The sequence below is a fragment of the Phyllobates terribilis genome, unplaced genomic scaffold (genome assembly GCF_046119375.1).
Source record: "Phyllobates terribilis strain yellow unplaced genomic scaffold, ASM4611937v1 Scaffold_12__6_contigs__length_324123572, whole genome shotgun sequence".
Taxonomy (NCBI): Eukaryota; Metazoa; Chordata; class Amphibia; order Anura; family Dendrobatidae; genus Phyllobates; species Phyllobates terribilis.
This window is the reverse complement of record NW_027362772.1, coordinates 247,119,214-247,142,095: the sequence shown is the minus strand read 5'-3', so window position 1 is coordinate 247,142,095 and position 22,882 is coordinate 247,119,214. Positions and strand designations below refer to the sequence as shown.

General features: G+C 42.9%; 1 protein-coding gene across 1 annotated transcript in view; it reads right to left on the bottom strand.

The window, feature by feature from the left end:
* TMEM51 (transmembrane protein 51) overlaps positions 1–15,246 on the bottom strand; it is a 45,810-nt gene extending 30,564 nt beyond the window's left edge. The window contains exon 1 of the mRNA XM_073656783.1: positions 15,077–15,246. The gene's annotated coding sequence lies outside the window, so the exon portion shown is untranslated. The remainder of the gene's footprint in view (positions 1–15,076) is intronic.
* Between the last annotated feature and the right edge of the window lie 7,636 nt (positions 15,247–22,882).

The following is a 22,882-nucleotide window of genomic DNA, read 5'->3' as shown; positions in this document are numbered from 1 at the left end:
TGACCAGACACATTTACATGTGGTTTAATACAGCCATAAAAAGATTTTCATTCAGATATTCAAATAGTTTTTGCATCTTTTGTGAAATGTGGAGCATAATTTTTATGTTACGCTCACGTTACGCTATGTTACGCTCACGTTACACTATGTTACGCTCACGTTCTCTTATTTTTTGTGTCTTCATCATTGGGAAAAGAAAGGAAATACGTGTCTGTATTTACATTTTCTTTATGACCACAAAGAACCACCTTAAATTTTGTTCTGGTAACATTTTTAAATATATATCTGACATTTATTTATTTTACTGGGGCGGAGCAAGTAATAGCGATTTAGATTTGAAGCGACTTTTTTTTATTATTATTTATTTTTTCCTGCTATTTATGTATGATTTATTTCACATATCGCATCCCCCATAAGGTCATAAAGTACATTTAGGGGACATTTCAACACTTACAGGTGCATCTTGCTAAATTTGAATATCATCAAAAAGATAATTTATTTCAGTTATTTAATACAAAAAGTGAAACTCATTATATAGAGTCATTGCAAACAGTGATCTATTTCAAGTGTTTATTTCTGTTAATGTTGATGATTATGGCTTACAGCCAATGAAAACACAAAAGTCATTATCTCAGTAAATTAGAATAATTAACAAAAAACACCTGCAAAGGCTTCCTAAGCCTTTAAAAAGGTCCCTTAGTCTGTTTCAGTAGGCTCCACAACCATGGGGAAGACTGCTGACTTGACAGATGTCCAGAAGGCAGTCACTGACACACTCCAAAAAGGTCCCAGAGTCTGGAGGAAGAGTGGAGAGGCCACAATCCAAGCTGCTTGAGGTCTAGTGTGAAGTTTCCACAATCAGTGATGGTTTGGGGAGCCATGTCATCTGCTGGTGTAGGTCCACTGTGTTTTATCAAGACCAAAGTCAGCGTAGCCGTCTACCAGGACATTTTAGAGCCCTTCATGCTTCCCTCTGCCGACAAGCTTTTTGGAGATGGAAATTTCATTCTCCAGCAGGACTTGGCCCCTGTCCACACTGCCAAAAGTACCAATACCTGGGTTACAAACAACAGTATCACTGTGCTTGATTGGCAGCAAATTCGCCTGACCTTAACCCCATAGAGAATCTATTATAGAGAATTTATGGGGTATTGTCAAGAGGAAGATGAGAGACACCAGACCCAACAATGCAGACGAGCTGAAGGCTGCTATCAAAGCAACCTGGGCTTCCATAACACCTCAGCAGGGCCACAGGCTGATCGCCTCCATGCCACGCCGCATTGATGCAGTAATTGATGCAAAAGGAGCCACGACCAAGTATTGAGTGCATTTACTGAACATACATTTCAGTAGGCCAACATTTCAGATTTTAAAAACATTTTTTCAAGCTGTTATAAAGTATTCTAATTTACTGAGATAATGACATTTGTGTTTTCATTGGCTGTAAGCCATAATCATCAACATTAACAGAAATAAACACGTGAAATAGATCCCTCTGTTTATAATGACTCTATATAATATATGAGTTTCACTTTTTGTATTGAAGAACTAAAATTAACTTTTTGATGATCTTGTAATTTAGTGAGAAGCACCTGTAGATACAGGGTAGATCGGGTTAAAAAAAAGTAACTGGGGCTGGTTTATTAGCCACAGTTACAGGAAAAATTCGGACTCCTAGCTATATAGCAAAGCTGCGTTTCCTAGGACAGACATTACCACTTCCTATTACTGAATACACAGTGCCAGTGATCAGGAAGGCAGAGACAATAATAAATCATCTGTGCCTTTTCTGTGGCGAGTCCGGCTGTGTCTGACAGCTAGTTCCCCACTCCCACAGCTGCACAAACGCACACAGCTGTTCTAGTATGTAACATTTTAGAAGGCCATTGCAGAGTAGAACACAAGCCGCCTGGACGTTTGCAGTCCATATACGGTCTGGAATTAAATTAATACCTAACATTTTTCATGTTTTCCTACTTTTTTTTTTTCCCTTTCAATTTTTCACATTTGTTTTTACAAAGTAATTTATTTTTCAATTGTCAAAATGCAAGACATTTTCATAGCACTTTCGACAAGGCTGGCTTTATTTTTGTTACTGGTTCATTTTTCAGATACAGTGCTGGCCAAAAGTATTGGCACCCCTGCAAATCTGTCAGATAATACTCAGTTTCTTCCTGAAAATGATTGCAATCACAAATTCTTTGGTCTTATTTTCATTTAATTTGCTTGCAAGGAAAAAACACAAAAGAGAATGAAGCAAAAATCAAATCATTGATCATTTCACACAAAACTCCAAAAAAGGGCCGGACAATAGTATTGGCACCCTCAACCTAATACTTGGTTGCACAATCTTTAGCCAAAATAACTGCGAACAACCGCTTCCGGTAACCATCAATGAGTTTCTTACAATGCTCTGCTGGAATTGTAGACCATTTTTCTTTGGCAAACTGCTCCAGGTCCCTGATATTTGAAGGGTGCCTTCTCCAAACTGCCATTTTGAGATCTCTCCACAGGTGTTCTATGGGATTCAGGTCTGGACTCATTGCTGGCCACCTTAGAAGTCTCCAGTGCTTTCTCTAAAACCATTTTATAGAGCTTTTGGAAGTGTGTTTTGGGTCATTGTCCTGCTGGAAGACCCATGACCTCTGAGGGAGACCCAGCTTTCTCACACTGGGCCCTACATTATGCTGCAAAATTTGTTGGTAGTCTTCAGACTTCATAATGCCATGCGCACGGTCAAGCAGTCCAGCGCCAGAGGCAGCAAAGCAACCCCAAAACATCAGGGAACCTCCGCCATGTTTGACTGTAGGGACAGTGTTCTTTTCTTTGAATGCCTCTTTTTTTTTTTTCCTGTATACTCTATGTTGATGCTTTTTCCCAAACAGCTCTACTTTTGTCTCATCTGACCAGAGAACATTCTTCCAAAAAGTTTTAGGCTTTCTCAGGTAAGTTTTGGCAAACTCCAGCCTGGCTTTTTTATGTCTCGGGGTAAGAAGTGGGGTCTTCCTGGGTATCCTACCATACAGTCCCTTTTCATTCAGACGCCGACGGATAGTACGGGTTGACACTGTTGTACCCTCGGACTGCAGGGCAGCTTGAACTTGTTTGGATGTTAGTCGAGGTTCTTTATCGACCATCCGCACAATCTTGCGTTGAAATCTCTCGTCAATTTTTCTTTTCCGTCCACATCTAGGGAGGTTAGCCACAGTGCCATGGGCTTTAAACTTCTTGATGACACTGCGCACGGAAGACACAGGAACATTCAGGTCTTTGGAGATGGACTTGTAGCCTTGAGATTGCTCATGCTTCCTCACAATTTGGTTTCTCAAGTCCTCAGACAGTTCTTTGGTCTTCTTTCTTTTCTCCATGCTCAATGTGGTACACACAAGGACACAGGACAGAGGTTGAGTCAACTTTAATCCATGTTAACTGGCTGCAAGTGTGATTTAGTTATTGCCAACACCTGTTAGGTGCCACAGGTAAGTTACAGGTGCTGTTAATTACACGAATTAGAGAAGCATCACATGATTTTTCAAACAGTGCCAATACTTTTGTCCACCCCCTTTTTTAGGTTTGGTGTGGAATTATATCCAATTTGGCTTTAGGACAATTCTTTTTGTGTTTTTTCATTGAAGACAAATTAAATGAAGATAATAATACCAAAGAATTTGTGATTGCAATCATTTTCAGGAAGAAACAGTATTATCTGACAGAATTGCAGGGGTGCCAATACTTTTGGCCACCACGGTATATAGGACTTCTGAATTTTTTATTTTTTTTAATTATTTTTACTCCTCCTATCCCACCTTGTAAAAGACATTGTATATGGAAGAAAAATAAATGTAAAAAATTTCCCCCGTAAAATTAGGGGATTTAATCCTGCCATCTTTTAATTGGCTACACGATACACTGCAATACTTCATTAATAGGGCTGTCCATGGAAAAAACAATCCAGGAAAATATGGTCACGTGAGCTTAACCTAAGGGCTAAATCAGATGAGCGTACTATACAAACGTGTGCTAACCAATGTAATTCAATAGGATTATTCACGTTTTTTCCCCAAACGGACCATACCTGCTTGTGTGGTGGTGTGAGGGGAAAAAAAATAAATGAATCACATCAAGTACTATTGTCTTCCAAATATCAGATGAGAATCATATATACAAGTCTAAGGCTATGTGCCCACGATGCAGAAATGCTCTGGATTTTTCCTGAGCGCTTCTGCATCTTCCTGGCAGAAAAAACGCATGCGGATTGTACATGCGTTTTCCTGCCAGGGACATGCGGAAGTGAAGCGTTCTTCACATGCATTTCTGCATGCGGGTTGCTAAAATCGCTTGGAAAGTGCTTGACAACTTGGTCACACTATATAAATCCATTCAACCGGCATAGATTTATATAGTGTGACCGAAGAATGGTAAAAAATAAATATTATACTCACATTCTGATGTCCCCCGGTCTCCTTATCCGACGCGTCCGGTCTCCCCAGTGTCTAGCGGTGGTCTAAAAGGACCTTCCATGACGTTATTTAGTCGTGTGACCCATCACATGACTACCGACGTCGGCGGTCGTGTGATCCATCACATGACTAAATGAGGTCATGGCAGGTCCTTTTAGACCATCGCGAGCTGCCGGCGAGCCAGGATGGATCGCTAAGAAGGCCGGGGGACATCGGAAGGCAAGTATAAATGTATATTTGGGTTTGGAGGAGAGTCTCCTCTTCTCCAGGCCCGGGTACCATCCGCACATTGAACCGCACGATATCCGCATGTGCACATGTAGTGATGCGTATATAATGCGATGTAATGCAAGTCAATGGTGGCGAAAACGCTGCGATTCCACAAAATAATTGGTAGTGCTGCGGATTTTTATGCAATGATAATCCGCAGCGGAAATTTCCACAGCATGTGCACAGCACATGCGGATTATCATTGGGGAACATTGCAGACCTTCTACCAAGCATTTTTTAAGCGTTTCTGCAGCAAAATTGCCGCTGCTTATAAATGAACTGTCAGACTTCCATCCATGCACATTAGTTCAACAGCCAAAAATTCCGATGTTTGACTTAAAAGGAGTATTCTTCTTATAGAATATCATAGCATATGGCTAGGATAGGTCAGCATCCTGACCTGAGATGGTCCAGACTCTGGAGGCCACACTGACAGAGGTGCCAAGGACTCTTCATCATTTCTCCTGTACAGCTCATTACTGTCCCTTGGCTGCTGGTGTCCATGAAAGTTAAGACGAGTCTATTTTATTTTACAACCCTATACAAATCAACACTCATGCAATGACACAGAATTTCTTTGATCAGAGTCTCCATTGTAAATGTAATAATTAATAGCTCCTTGGGCTCAGCAGCTGCTTTACTGTGTGGTCAGCCTTATAAGACACAGACTGCGCCCCCTATCTGCAAAACTGACCACTATAATCATTTTCGCTCTAGTCCCTCGGGGCAAATTGCTGAGCCAGGATTAATATTGACTTTCACCTTCTCCCGCTCATTAGCAACAGTTGTCTTGCCAGCTTTGAGCTCCGCGCAACAGACTAAGATGTTCATCACCTCTTTTCATGCCCTCCGAACCCATCACCTATTATAAATGGCATTCCTTACTTTAGGAAGAGATCTCGCATGACTGCAGGCTATCTATATTAATTAAAACTGTGTTCTCAAACATAAAATTAATTGTTCAATTAATTTCGTGACAAAAGGAAGGCCGTGTTCTTAGTGCTGGTGCCGATAAGTAGCCAAAACCCTCATACCGGAAAATCTATGGTCAATTTACTAAAACTACTTATGCTACAATTATTAATTATTGCAAAAAATGAACATACCAGTACCTTGTACCATATTTATCTGTTTTAGAAAAAGCTTTTAAAACATATTCAACAAGGGACCATGATCTATCGGAAAGATGTGGCAGAATTGGAATCCTGTGCACAGATATTGCACACAATATAGCAAACCAAAGTAAGCTAACTAATAGGTGGTATAAACTTAGACTAGATTCTAAAGGGAAGAATCAGACTGCTGTATAACTCGGACGAGGATGGCAACGCAATGCTCGGTCTGGCCAGCATCTCTCCTGACCCTAGCGTGACAGCATGTATTTCTATGCAGCTGTCGGGAGAGCCGCCGGCCAGTCCGAGCATGGTGTTGCCACCCGCGCCCAAGTTATATGGCAGTCTGACTCTTCTCTTAAAAAGGTCTAGTCTAAGTTTACACCACTAATAGGTGGTGTAAACTTATACTAGACATTTTAAGGTAAGAGTCAGACTGCCATATAAATTGGGCAGGGATGGCAACACAATGCTCGGACTGGCCGGCGACTCTCCCGACAGCTGCATAGAAATACATGCTGACACGCTAGGGTCAGAAGAGATACCGGTCAGACCGAGCATTGCGTTGCCATCCCCATCAGAGTTGGACGGTTGGCCAGTCCGAGCACTACGTTGCGATCCTTGTCAGAGTTGGACGGCCGTCTGACTCTTCCCCAAGGGTATGGCAATTTTTTTTTAGACAGCATGAGCCACTTTGGTAAAATCAGCACATATTCAGGCTGTCCTAACTGCTTTCAGGTTTCTAAAACGCCAAGTAGTTATAAGTACTGAGCTGACCATTCTTCAAGAGTTTTCTGCTATGAAGCCGCTTCATACTTCACAATAAAATTCAATGGGAAGTGTATGGAAGCCTTTACATCTACTGTACCAGTCATTTACCAAGGTATGCTCAGAAAATTTATGCTAGAGTCACTTTTGTTACTTTGTAACCATTTTATTTCTATACATAACCTCCAAAGTAGCGGAAACAAGACAACACACTCCCCCCTCCCCATAAGTATGGTTGCATATTACTAGTAATGTAAAAGATGTATCTGTTGAATCACGTATAAGGCGACAATGTTGAAGCTCAGTGGAAACCTTTTGAGGCCTCACATTCGCCTATTTGTCTTAGATTGCAGGAGCATAATGAATGGACGGGCTTGTTTGCATTGTGCCGCTTCCAGTAATAGAATAGCTGACATAGTTAATTAGTGAAATTCATCTATGTGAACTGGACTTTGTGAAAGTTCAATGCTCTCCACTCCAGGGTCACCGGGCATCGTACAGGACCAAGTGAACACCAGCTGTCATGTTCAGGTGGGCTAGAAGCTCTGTAAAGGCTATATTCACTTGTAGAAGTTTTTTTTTTTTAATTAAGGAATTGGTGAGATCTATATCCTATGTGGGGCTTAGTAAAACCCCAATGTGGACCACTTAGAGCCCTCAACTTCTGCCATTTTTGTCTTGGCCCACTCAAACAGAACATATGGCTAACTGGAAAAAGCTCAGCATAGCCAACTAGAGAAGTGGTGCAGTGTTTCCTGACTTTTCTGTAGCCACCAATAGGCTTCACTATGGTTAGACTCCCACATTGGAGACTCCAATTTCTCAGTGTGCGCAGATACATTTTAAAGTGGAACTAAATTTTTCATGCTCTCTCATATGTAGAAGTCCATTAAACAAGCTGCTGATTGGTGAGGGTCAGGGTCCCGAGACTCCCACCCATCGCTCAATGGTGTGAGGGATTAATAGATTTTCTATTTCCTATTTAGTCCATGCCGACCATCTTGAGCGATGGGTGGGGGGGGGGGGTCTCAGTACCCCTCCGATCTATAGGACATTTAAGTGGTACAGCATATTAGAAAAATAAATAGAAAAGGATGTTACCCTTTAAAAAAAGTGTAGCAATTTATTACTCAACCTTTGGAAAGGTGATAATTTACAGATCTCTGGGGGTCCGACTCTTGGGATCCCCACCAATTTAAGAAACTGGGCCCTAGAGTCCTCTGTTTGAACAGATCAAAAGTCCTATATACACAGCAGTCCTATTGAAGATGAATGGAGCACGAAAGGCCATCATTGGAAACGGGAGACTCCTCCAGAGCCATGTCCTTGTAAATGGTGGGAAGGACCAAATGCAAGATCCCCCCCAGTGATCAAGTAAGATGTAGTTGTTATAGTGGGTCAAACACTTTAAATAATATTATGGCAGCCACACTTCAGTGTGATCCACATGAATGTTAACAGTAGGAACCAGGCAAGTATAGCTGTGTTAGGAGTACCTTTCCTCTACTAAAAAAATGTTACTGGTTCACATTTTTCCAGAAGCATCACTAAAACAGGTACAATCAGACACAGCAACTCTTTGAAGATGAGTCATATGACATCATCGATCTACAAATAGAATTGTTATGACATCACCACTCAAACAACATTTCTACTCATACAATATAAAATTAAATACACAGGTTACTTCATGCTACTTAATATACAAAGCGAAAACATTAAAAGAGCCACCATATACCATAGATAGTTTGGCCAATTCTTAACCCAACTCCCCCATACACAGGAGCACAGTGTTCTCTACAAGAGAGATGCTATCAGAATTATCTGGCAGCGGCTTATTGCAGTAGAAAGACAAAAAAAAAAAAAAAGAAAGGGGGAACGTCAGTCGGAAATGAAATAGAGCACCCCCATACACGTTAGATCTATCGTTGAAACCAACAAAATCGGTGGGTTTGGACAACTTGCTAGTGTAATTACCTGTAGTCATATTCAGGATTAACTATATGATTTTGGATTACCAAGTATTTTGGATTGCTTAAAGCAGGGGTGGAAAGTCTCTCCGCGTCTCCCGAGTGGGGCACATACAGAGCAGTCTCCGCGTCTCCCGTGTGGGGCACATACAGAGCAGTCTCCGCGTCTCCCGTGTGGGGCACATACAGAGCAGTCTCCGCGTCTCCCGTGTGGGGCACATACAGAGCAGTCTCCGCGTCTCCCGTGTGGGGCACATACAGAGCAGTCTCCGCGTCTCCCGTGTGATGTAACAGCAGACCTCCCACTGCTTGAGTTCTATAAATGTTACGCGAGTTGTGATGGATTTCCAACTGTGAGGAGACCTGCAGAGTAATATGCATTGGTGTTCGTAACAATTTACTGCTGAAAGTTCTTTACAAAACTTATGACAATCATCTGTGCTACAGATCACTTTACACACGTCTCACCAGAGACATGGTTCCAGCCATCACATTAGGGGGTGAGAATTACGGTAAATGTTTGACCAAATATGGCAAAATTATAGCAAATATCCAAATGGTGCTTGGCAGAAGAAAAGAAAAAAATTCCCCACCTGTTTCTTATGGGTTTATATGGATTTTCCCTTGTTGCGTACTTTGTATAAAGTTCTCCACCATCACAACTTTAGATGTTCTGGATTAAAAGAACTACACTGTGTCATTGCTGTGATTTCATACCACTCTTCCCCTTGCTGTGGTTGCACATGGTCATGGATATTAAAAGTAACTGTATCCACTGCTCATGGCCATAGAGTCTTTGCAAAACAAAATATTTCTCTCGCTCAGCTATAAATTTCCAGCTACTGTATTGTCAGAGCAAGAAATTTTGTTGACCACTTAGACATGCGATATGTCAGGTCGCTCCCTATAGATGTCTATGGAAACTGCAGGAGTCCAGGGATCTCCAACACTTCACACAGAGCCTGAAAGGTTACAGTTAAGAGTTTTTTTTATAAGGATATGTTCACACAATTTTTTAATTTTTTATTTTTTTTTATTTTATTTTATTTTTTTTTTACATAGATTCTAAAGTGGATCTATAGTACAAATAAACACAAGAACTTTACTAATAGAAAAGATGCTTCCTATTGATTTAAATGGGTAATCAATGCTGCTGTTCATACAGCAAGTTTTCTTTTCCTACAAGGTTTTCAAAACCAAAGTCACAGGAGAAGAAGAGATATCACTTCTCCGATTTGGATTCCTGGGATTCTACACCAAATTAACATTGAAGTCTATAAAAAAAAAAAGTGTGAAGAAAACCTTCAAAACTGTATGAAAAAAAAAACAAAACAAGACAGATGTAAAAAGGATTTCTTCATGAAAGTTGGGTTAGATTTTTCTGTCTAAAGAAAAAAAAAAAAAACAACACTCCTTGTAAACATACCCTTGAAGGGATTATCCAGCTTTTTAAAGTTGAAGACCTATGATAAGGAAAACTTCAGAACAGCAGATTCTAGTTTTAAAGAGGTTGAAAGCTACTGAACAACCTCTTTTTGTTAGAGGGGTTGTCTGTGACTTTAACATTGTTGGCTTATCCTTAGGATAGATCATCATTGCCTGATCGGTGGGGGTGCGACACCCGGTACCCCGCCGATCAGCTATTCCCAGTGTCTGTGGTGGCCGGAACTGCTAAGATACGGGTCAACTGTATAGTGTCCGCGGCAGGGGGGTGGGGGGGTGGCGGACGTGCAGTACCCGGCCGCGGCCACTATTGTGTGGACGGAGCAGTGCTATGCAGCAGCGCAACTAAGCAATTCCTGCTGCCGCCAACAGTGGGAACAGCTGATCGACTGTGGTGCCAGGTGTCACACCCCCACCGCTCAGACATTGATGACCTATCCTAAGGACAGACCATCAATGTTAAAGTCCCAGACATACCCCTTAATAGCTCCACTTTGCAGTATAGATATACTGTACTTACCTCCAGTTCTTATTTTACACTGCACGGTGGAGCCATTATTAAAATGTTCTACAGTAGCGGTCAACCCCCTTAAAGTGAAGGAGGGGATAAAGAGATAGATCTATATATCTATACACACACACACACACACTTGTGCAATGCTTTTGACGCGCCCCCTGGGCCTGTGCTGCTGCTGCTGTGCAGGGGGAATACCCGGATCGCTGGGGGTTGTAGTTCTCCGTGGCGGTGACCCGGTCCGTGCCCAGGGTGGTCAAACCAGTGGCAGTCTATTTGTATTGTAATAAGTGTCCGACTACGCCACCCGTGGATTGCGGTCAGTGGGGACCGCCGCTGCACTGCAGACCGCTGAGGCTGATGTTGTTTGTGCAGCTGAGTATGGGATGACTCCGCACGGGAGGAGTATTGCCTCAGGGCAGCTAGTGTGGATAATGATGGGAGTGATGGTGCGAGTGTCCCAGTACTGATGGTGCGGCGATGAAACACAGAGACTTGTGGTGCAGTTTCCAAAGCTTTACTCACTGTTGTTCAGATCACTTCGGCCAGCAGTGACCGCCCGAGCCGTGCTGCGTCCACCAGGTGAGGGACTCTGTCAACTCCCAGGCAATTCCAGAGTGCGGTTCAGAGCTCCCCTCTCTTCCTTTCTACTGGCCGTCCTCACCAGTGACCCACCTTTGTCCAGCTTCCTCGGGCCTTCTGTTGGTGAAACCTCTCTCCGGTTTCCCTGACCCTATGCGGTATGCCTTTCTGGTGGATGTAGTGAGGGGTCGCACCAAGATGTGGTGACAACCTCCGGTTTTGGCTGAGGATTAGTCGCCTCCACCAATTCGGGTTCCGGTACCCTGCTCTGCCAACCCTTCACCCAGTATCTCCTCTGGGCATATGGGGTTCCTTCTGTCCTCGTGTCTCTGGGCCTTTCTCTGTGTTCCTTGCTTCCTTTCTCCTCTGTTCCAGTTCCTTTCCTACTTTCCTTTCTTACTTTCCTTTCCGTTTCTTCTCTTCTCTCTTTCTGCTGTTCCTGGCCTCACTCCAGGCCTGGCTCTGGAGCTGGGCCCAGACTGAGCCACAGCTCCCTGTCAGCCCTCTTTGGCTGAGCTCCTCTCTGAACTGACCACTGACCTAAGATGGTGCCCACCTTATATACCTCCTTCTGACACCCGAGCCCAGGTGACTAGCATCCAATGTGCTCCTACCTATGCCCAGAAACCCACCCCTATCTGCTCCTACACCACTGGGTATTCCTCCCCCCGCCCCACTCCAGCCAGGAACAGAAGCTGTCGTGCCTGCACTCTGTCTAGTGGGAGCACCGTTGGACTGTTCCTCGGAAATGGGGTGTGTGTGGTGCATGCAGCTAACTGAGCCCTGGTCCACACTCCATCCTTACCCGGGAGTGGAATACCACACCTCTGGTTCGAGGTGCAATACCCCTGTAGCAGCCGAGTCCTCGGGGTGCTACACTTTCAATATGAGCAAGTTTAATGGACTGCTGTATCATAGGTCCACCTTTTACAGTCACAAACGTACCCATAAATGTTTATAAACCCATAGTATATTCCAAGCTCTACTAAATGCTATTTTGAGGCTGTTTCCAGAGCACAAGTGCCTACGGATCTTCAACACGTATACCATTAGCCGCCATACAGGGTCCATGCACGAAGTTGTGCCAATGAAGACCAATATTAAGCTACAGACCCCCCCCCCCCCCAAAAAAAAAAAGTTTTACTGTATCAGCAAAGAGGATGAGAATTCTAAAAATCTGCACACGCTGCTTATTTTGTCTCCTGCAGATTTGAACCCTCAAAGTTTTTTTTTTTTTTCAAATCTGCAGCATGTCAACTCGTGCAGTGTTTTCACCCATTCAAGTGAATAGGTTAAAAAACAAAACACTTCCTTACAGAAAAATCTGCTGCAAATACTCAATGTGTGCACATACCGCTATGTTCCCACGGTGAGCTTTTGATGTTGCACATTTTCTGCACCCATAGGTTACTTGCATTTTTTTATAAAAAATATGCAGCGTTAAAAACTCAACAAAAACTCACCGTGGGAACGTAGCCTTACAGTCATTGACTTTTTACAGGTCTGATCAGGTCCTTCTGTGATATTTTATTTCCTTGGTTGTCTGTTCATTCATACAAACTTTACAGCCAAAACCCAAGAGGCTTTTGTGGGCCCTGATTAGGAGTATTGCAACATGATCCTCCCTTCCCCCCAAAGTGCTGGCTGGCTTTTTAGCTCCCAAACACTGGAATAAATTTTACAATAAGTCAAACAAGACAGCATGGTACCCCCTACAAAGGCTGGCATTCATCACAATGACGTGACTAGGAGCACTTAATAAGGCCACATTCTCCAGTGCTGAGTACTGCAATGCTCATGAACAGCCCTGCACTGTATACGGGCAAACTTTTAAAGAGACACTAAACCAAAAAGTTGGCAATCTGAGCACTCTATTGTACTCAGTTATCAGCCAATATCAGGCTGCTTTGAGGCTGTCTGTAGTGTGGTGCAACGGAGTTTGAACATACAAGTTTAGAAAAATCCCTGCCCCCCATTATCATTGCTGTATCTCTTATCTTCAGTTCTGGGAACTTCCTGAAATATTTACATAGATGAGTGAAGCTCCACTAATAAATCTACTTTTATGAGTTAGATATATCATGTATACTGTAATACATTTACCCATACGGCATTCAACCCACAGTCAACAGGTAGCCATAAATGTGCGATTACGCTGGGGAAGTAACGATCGACGTATTGCCGGAGGAGACTATACAACCTTATATAATAAATAGAACAATCCAAATAATCTTATTAAAATAACAAAACAGCTTAAAAAAATAATGGAGTCCACAAAGGGCAAACAAGGCTTATCACCTTTAGTCAATGCCTTAACACAAATATATAAAGTAGTAAAAAAAAAAAAAACACAATAAATTACCTTGTTCAAACATTTAAGTGCAACACACAATGGTAAAATTGCACACAATAAAGGGAGATTGTGCCAAAAGGACACTAATATCCCAAAGTGTGCTTCACTATTAGCATTATCAAATGGATTAAAAAAAAAACCTTATAAATGTACAAAAGATTTAACGTAACATTTAAACCACTTTGTTGTTCTTCTGAACCCAATATCATAGGATTATATGGTGATCCAGGTCGCATCCAGAAAAACCGCACAGGGTCTGAGTGTTCTGGTCCATTCAGATGGCAGTTTTTCTCGTACAAGCTCTATCTACATTTTTTCACAGATAGCATTTGCACCTATGATATCATATGGGGCTGTTCACACATCTGATTTTTCCTCAGACCGAATGGTCCACGGAAAATATTGGAGACATGTCCTATTTTGATCCAAGTGTTGGATCAAAGTCGGCAATGCAAGTCTATGGGCCCGTGAAAAAAAAAAAAAAAAAATTGGGATTGCACTCGGATCCGATCAGATCACGGGCCAATTTTCACTGACTGTCAGAATGGAGATATGTGGAGAGGAGAACAAAAAAGTATTAGAAAAACGGATGACACTCAGACCACACTTTGATCAGAATAATAGATCCGTTTTTCTCATACGTGGAAAATACCGACGTCTGAATTGAGGCCTTAGGCCGAGTTGAGGCCTTTTTCATTCAGAAGTAACATGATTTTTATCCACATGTGGGTTTTTGACATCCTTTTAAACATCTACAATTTAGTAGGAAACATGGTTTCCTATATTAATAAATGCAATTGATCTATGCCGATTGTTTATTTTTATTTACGTACCCATTAACTTTAATAGATTACAGTGTTTTAAAAAAATTGAATCAGGATAGCGCATGCTGCATTTTTTTTTTTTTTTTTTACTGTGTGTTCGTATGTAAAAAATGTTCATCTCCACATTCACTTGCATTGATCTGTGTGCCGTCTATATGGCATATGGATTAAAAAAAAAAACAACAAAAAAAAAAACACACTTCCAGCCATAAAGTGGATCCTTTATGTACACCACCCCACATACATAAGGCAGCAGACCCAGAAAAATCAGCATCCTGACGATATAACAAAGCCTAGCTCAAGAATCAAAAAAACAATGCACATTCTGCCTGGTTAGAACAACACGGACAAGTCGATGCAACAAATTGTTCGCTTTGAATTCTTACAAGCGAGTCCCCGTCTGGGCGAATCAATATGGCCAACGGATACTAAAAGTATGCAGGGTCCATTTCTAGCTCGATTTACTCATTTCTAGTTCCAACGCTGATAAAGTCGCAGTCATAGTGGAACTTTTTAAAGTTTTAAGAGTTCAATTCTATGCATGTGCCTTTAAGAGAAAAGTTTTTCAAAAAAGTTTGGAACTTTGTAATCCAATTATTCAAAAGCCCAGTTTGTAGGCGACACTTACTGGGCCCCTCTAATACGTGCCCCATGATACAACGTGGTGTTCTGTAGAGGTCAGGGACAATACCTACAAGGATAGGTCTGAATATTCAATGTTCTGCTGATCACCTGCGGCCAGGTGTGGACAGTCTACTCCGAAATCAGCCTTGTACTCACCTCCTTCAGGTCACAATCCCATTATTGCATCCTGAGGGGGCACCAGGCTACAAAACTAATCCAAAACTTTCAAGAATCCCCAGAAAAAGTCCTGAATGCAGCTCCTGCGAGTGCAGGATACACTAGGAAGGTGCAATGAGCTGCACACACCCTCCCACCCCCACTTTCAGGAACTAGGAGGAAGAGAAGCTTCCTAGGTCCTAATGCCCAACATATTTGCTATAATCCGCTCCAACCTCAGGGACTCCCTGTTGGGATTTTTGCATAGCTATCCTGGCTATTCAGGGGTTAACCTAAAACTGCTACATTCTGAACTTCCTCTATTTAGAGGCATTGAACAATAAAAGGACAATTTTCCAAAGTTGTCATTAAATATCACTAAATTGCTCCATTAATTAACTTTGATATTGAACTTTGGCCTTTGCTGGAAGCTGAAAATAGGACGAGACTAGAAATTAAAATATATTACAAAACACATCGGGCTCGAGATGTATTTGCATCTTGAAAAGTATTTTTTGTTTCATGAGTTGCACAAAAATGTATATATGAAATACACTCATGGGGACATAAAACATATTTTTTTCACGAATATTCCACAAATATTGTATATATAGTTGTATCTGCTGAGAAATGTCACGACGCAAAGGGCCTACTCCGTATAAATAGGTGGCAAGGATCGGTAACATTTATAATCATTCATGTTGTTCATAGCAACCAATCAGAGTGCAGCTTTCATTCTTACAAAAGGGTTTAAAAAATGAAAGATGAGCTCTGATTGGTTGCTAAGGACTTTAGCAACCAATTTCTGCTAGGCTTAGCTCGGTGCACAGGGCCTGTATGATGGCACACAAAGTCCACAGGGCTCCATGTAATAAGTCTGTGTATGGTGCCTTTATATGACTACTATATTGATTGGTTTGCTTGTAAAAAAAAATAAAAAAAAATGGCACCACAATAAGCTATTGTATGGAGCATGACGCAATTTTTTTTCTGTCAGATTAATTGGGAATCCAATAGACAACAATTCTGTATGAAATTAGAGGCATATGGAGGTACCGCGTAGCCCTGCTGTACGCCATGTGTATAAGAAGGCACAACAAGTTATATGTAATGGGAAAGATAGAATTATACAATGGGAGAGATTTATCAAAATTATTGTAAAAGTAGACTAGCTGTCCATAGCAACTAATCAGATCAAAATGGTTGCTATGGGCGAATGCTCAATCTTCTTATGATATGTCTAGATCATACATGTCAAACTCTGGCCCGCAGGGTGATTATATTTGGCCCGTAATACCAGAACCACCACCCCTATGTGGGGCCATTATACTGTGTGGAAGACTATGTGGTCCCATTATTCTGTATGGAGGACTATGTGGGGCCATTATACTGTATGGAGGACTATGTGGTCCCATTATTCTGTATGGGGGACTATGTGGTCCCATTATTCTGTATGGAGGACTATGTGGTCCCATTATTCTGTATGGAGGACTATGTGGTCCCATTATTCTGTATGGAGGACTATGTGGGGCCATTATACTGTATGGAGGACTATGTGGGGCCATTATACTGTGTGGAAGACTATGTGGTCCCATTATTCTGTATGGAGGACTATGTGGTCCCATTATTCTGTATGGAGGACTATGTGGTCCCATTATTCTGTATGGAGGACTATGTGGTCCCATTATTCTGTATGGAGGACTATGTGGTCCCATTATTCTGTATGGAGGACTATGTGGTCCCATTATTCTGTATGGAGGACTATGTGGTCCCATTATTCTGTATGGAGGACTATGTGGGGCCATTATACTGTATGGAGGACTATGTGGTCCCATTATTCTGTATGGAGGACTATGTGGTCCCATTATTCTGTATGGAGGACTATGTGGGGCCATTATTCTGTATGGAGGACTATGTGGGGCCCATTATTCTGTATGGAGGACTATGTGGTCCCATTATTCTGTATGGAGGACTATGTGGGGCCATTATACTGTATGGAGGACTATGTGGGGCCATTATACTGTGTGGAAGACTATGTGGTCCCATTATTCTGTATGGAGGACTATGTGGTCCCATTATTCTGTATGGAGGACTATGTGGTCCCATTATTCTGTATGGAGGACTATGTGGGGCCCATTATTCTGTATGGAGGACTATGTGGTCCCATTATTCTGTATGGAGGACTATGTGGGGCCCATTATTCTGTATGGAGGACTATGTGGGGCCATTATACTGTATGGAGCACTGTGCGGGGCCCATTATTCTGTATGGAGGACTATGTGGGGCCCATTATACTGTATGGAGGACTATGTGGGACCATTATACTGTATAGAGGACTATGTGGGGCCATTATTCCATGCAATGCTCTGCAGCCTATCAATTTCTGGTATATATTTTTCACTGCTTGTGTGATCTGTCCTGAAAACTGCATTATATCTCCATGCAATGCTCTGCAGCCTATCAATTTCTGGTATATATTTTTTCACTCCTCTAGCTTTTTTATTCCATGATACTTAAAGGTCATCACACTTACTTTAAGAGTTTATGATCCATGCCGAGTTTACTAGTCTGTTTTTTTTTTTTTTCCTGCACTTTATGGTCTCCTGTTGTCTTTTAAGCTAGTGATTGATTGTTAATGAGTTAAATCTGTGCAGATCTAAGCAGATACGTCCCTATATATTGAGACTTAGTTAAGGGGAGGCATTTATGCGGGGGCATTTATGCATATAGCATTTATGCATACTTTATCGAAGTGCCATAATTTAGCAAAGTGCCCTGGCAGTTAGAAAATGGCAGTTAGACAGGTAAGACATGCAAGACAATTAAATAAACTTGCTTCCAGGTCATCTTTTTGGCAAACAGTATTCACCATTTGTATCTGTGCCATTTATACTCTGGTTGCTACAATCATCCACATTCACCGTTCACCCACAAATGCGGCACACTTCATCCATATTAATCCCTCACTCCTCTCTTCTCCTATGTACAGTTGTCATGCTCTCTTCACAATGTTATACCACGCAGATCCATTCATTCCCACCATACAACGCAGGAAACGCTCTCACAAATCACTCAATCATCTGCTCACTCTCTGTATCTTCCTTCTATTAGTCGCAGGTGATATTTCTCCCAACCCAGGACCCTCCAGTAATAATAACACTAACTCTTTCCCTGTTACATTCAGAAACCCTGCTAATCTCATTAATATTCCCTGCATATCTTCTGTCTCATTCAACTGTGCCCTTTGGAATGCACGCTCAGCTTGTAATAAACTCTCTTACATCCATGACTTTTTCCTCTCTAATTCCCTCAACCTTCTGGCTCTCACTGAAACCTGGATCCAGCAGTCGGACACCACCGCCGCTGCAGCTCTCTCCTATGGTGGCCTACATTTCTCTCATACCCCGCGACCTGACAACAGATCAGGTGGAGGTGTTGGTCTGCTTCTTTCAACAAAATGTACTTTTCAGGTTATCCCCCCTGTACCCTCCCTTATCTTCCCGTCCTTTGAGGCCCACACAGTCAGACTCTACCGGCCCTTCTCCCTGCGAGTGGCGGTTGTCTATCGCCCCCCAGGTCCCCCCCGTCAATTCCTGGATCACTTTGCTGCCTGGCTTACAAATTTTCTATCCTGCGACATCCCCACGATAATCATGGGAGACTTTAACATCCCAATTGGCGATCCTCTTTCCCCATCTGCCACGCATCTTTTATCATTAACCTCCTCCTTCGGCCTTTCACAGCTTGCTAATTCTCCTACACATGAGGACGGGAACACATTGGACCTGATCTTCTCCCGGCTTTGCTCAGTACATGACTTTACTAACTCTCCCCTTCCACTCTCTGACCATAATCTTCTTTCATTCTCTGTCAAGAACTGTGACTCTACTCAAGACACTCCCACCGTCCACACTTATAGAAATTTACGCGCCATTAACACCCAGAAATTTATAAAAAGGTTGCAATCATCATTGGCCCCAATCTCCTCCCTCTCATGTCCCGAATCTGCATTGAAGCATTATAACAAAATAATGCTATGCGCCCTGGATGAAGACGCACCTCCTACACAAAGAACAATTCGGCATAGACGGCGACAACCCTGGCACACGCCTCAAACACGTCTTCTCCAGAGGTACTCCAGGTGCGCTGAACGGCTGTGGAGAAAATCAAATCTGCCCCAAGATTTCCTCCACTATAAATTTATGCTGAAAACATATAACTCTGCCCTTCACCTCTCCAAACAAACCTACTTTAACAACCTCATCATCTCACTTTCCAATAATCCTAAACGACTCTTTGACACGTTTCATTCTCTCCTCAATCAAACAGCACAGGCCCCGACCACCGACCTCAGCGCTGACGATCTGGCTAACTATTTCAAAGAAAAAATTGACCATATCCGACAGGAAATTTTCTCCCAATCCCCAAATGTTATGCATGCTCCCCCCCGCCACATTGTATCTTGCTCATTTTCTGACTTCGAACCAGTCACGGAAGATGAAGTGATCAGGCTCCTTGCATCTTCTCGCCCTACCACCTGCACCAGCGACCCTATTCCCTCACATCTCCTTCAGTCCCTTGCTCCAGCTGTCACCTCTCACCTAACTAAAATTTTCAACCTTTCCCTCTCATCTGGTATCTTTCCCTCTTCTTTTAAACACGCCAGCATACAACCATTACTTAAAAAACCATCCCTCGACCAGAACTGCACGGCCAACTACAGACCTGTTTCCAATCTTCCCTTTATCTCTAAACTCCTGGAACGCCTGGTCCACTCCCGTCTAATCCGCTATCTCTCAGACAACTCTCTTCTTGACCCTTTACAATCTGGTTTCCGCTCTTTACATTCTACTGAAACTGCCCTCACTAAAGTCTCTAATGATCTACTAACAGCTAAATCTAATGGTCACTACTCCCTGCTGATTCTCCTGGATCTCTCTGCAGCATTTGACACTGTGAATCACCAGCTCCTCCTCACTATGCTCCGCACTATTGGCCTCAAGGACACGGTTCTCTCCTGGTTCTCCTCTTATCTCTCTGACCGCTCCTTCTCTGTGTCTTTTGCCGGCTCCTCCTCCTCCCTACTTCCTCTTACTGTCGGGGTTCCTCAAGGATCAGTCCTAGGCCCCCTTCTTTTCTCCTTATACACCGCTCCTATTGGACAAACAATCAGTAGATTCGGTTTTCAGTACCATCTCTATGCTGATGACACCCAATTATACACCTCTGCTCCGGACATCACCCCTGCATTACTACAAAAGACCAGTGATTGTCTTTCTGCTGTGTCTAACATTATGTCCTCCCTCTACCTAAAACTGAATCTGTCAAAAACTGAACTACTCGTCTTTTCTCCCTCCATTAATCTACCTGTGCCCGATATTGCCATCTCCGTTTGTGGCTCAACCATTACTCCCCAGCTACAAGCCCGCTGTCTTGGGGTCATTTTTGATTCAGATCTTTCTTTCACTCCTCACATCAAATCACTCGCTCGTTCATGTCATCTACACCTCAAAAACATCTCAAGAATCAGGACTTTTCTCACCTTTGACTCGGCAAAAACTCTTACTGTCGCTCTTATTCATTCTCGTCTTGACTATTGCAACGCTCTACTAATCGGTCTCCCTCTTACTAAACTCTCCCCTCTCCAATCCGTCCTGAACGCAGCAGCCAGGATCATATTCCTCGCCAACCGCTACTCAGATGCCTCTTCCCTGTGCCAGTCATTGCATTGGTTGCCCATCCAATATAGAGTTCGTTTTAAACTTATCACGCTTACCCACAAAGCGCTCCATGCTTCAGTACCCCCCTACATCTCCTCCCTTGTCTCAGTCTACCACCCTACACGTGCCCTCCGTTCTGCAAATGACTTGAAACTAAAATCCTCCATAATCCGAACTTCCCACTCCCGTCTCCAAGATTTCTCGCGTGCTGCGCCAATTCTCTGGAATGCACTACCCAGGACAGTTCGATTAATTCCCAATACCCACAGTTTCAAGCGAACCCTAAAAACACATTTCTTTAGACTGGCGTATCACCTAAACACACTCTGTCCATCCCAGCTTTCCCCCATATTAAAATCTTCTTCAACTTCGGGTTCAAACCAACCATGCACATAAAAGCCTCTGTCAGGACTGCACACATACTGGCTGGCGACCAGTCCATGTATTATTATTTATCCTATTCAGTATATCAAGGCTGCATTATACAATATATGTACTTTTTACCTTTTGTGTCTCCCCCACTTCCTCATAGACTGTAAGCTCGCGAGCAGGGCCCTCACTCCGTTCGATATGAGATATGCTTATTCTGTATTGTCTGTATAAGTCCCCCCTAAAATTTGTAAAGTGCTGCGGAATATGTTGGCGCTATAAAAATAAACTATTATTATTATATTATTATTATTATTATTCTGTATGGAGGACTATGTGGGGCCATTATTCTGTATGGAGGACTATGTGGGGCCCATTATTCTGTATGGAGGACTATGTGGGGCCATTATACTGTAAGGAAGACTATGTAGGGGCCATTATACTGTATAGAGGACTATGTGGGGCCATTATTCTGTATGGAGGACCAGGTGGGGCCCATTATTCTGTATGGAGGACTATGTGGGGCCATTATACTGTAAGGAGGACTATGTAGGGGCCATTATACTGTATAGAGGACTATGCGGAGCCATTATTCTGTATGGAGGACTATGTGGTCCCATTATTCTGTATGGAGGACTATGTGGGGCCCATTATTCTGTATGGAGGACTATGTGGGGCCCATTATACTGTGTGGAAGACTATGTGATCCCATTATTCTGTATGGAGGACTATGTGGGGCCCATTATTCTGTATGGAGGACTATGTGGTCCCATTATTCTGTATGGAGGACTATGTGGGGCCCATTATTCTGTATGGAGAACTATGTGGGGCCCATTATACTGTATGGAGGACTATGTGGTGCCCATTATTCTGTATGGAGGACTGTGTGGGGCCCATTATTCTGTATGGAGGACTATGTGGGGCCCATTATACTGTATGGAGGACTGTGTGGGGCCCATTATTCTGTATGGAGGACTATGTGGTGCCCATTATTCTGTATGGAGGACTGTGTGGGGCCCATTATTCTGTATGGAGGACTATGTGGGACCCATTATACTGTATGGAGGTCTGTGTGGGGCCCATTATTCTGTATGGAGGACTATGTGGGGCCCATTATTCTGTATGGAAGACTATGTGGGGCCCATTATACTGTATGGAGGACTATGTGGTGCCCATTATTCTGTATGGAGGACTATGTGGTCCCATTATTCTGTATGGAGGACTATGTGGGGCCCATTATTCTGTATGGAGGACTACGTGGTGCCATTATACTGAATTGAGGACTACGTGGTCCCATTATACTGTATGGAGGACTATGTGGGGCCCATTATTCTGTATGGAGGACTATGTGGGGCCCATTATTCTGTATGGAGGACTATGTGGGGCCCATTATTCTGTATGGAGGACTATGTGGGGCCATTATTCTGTATGGAGGACTATGTGGGGCCCATTATTCTGTATGGAGGACTATGTGGGGCCATTATACTGTAAGGAGGACTATGTAGGGGCCATTATACTGTAAGGAGGACTATGTAGGGGCCATTATACTGCATAGAGGACTATGTGGGGCCATTATTCTGTATGGAGGACTATGTGGGGCCCATTATTCTGTATGGAGGACTATGTGGGGCCATTATTCTGTATGGAGGACTATGTGGGGTCCATTATTCTGTATGGTGGACTATGTGGGGCCATTATACTGTAAGGAGGACTATGC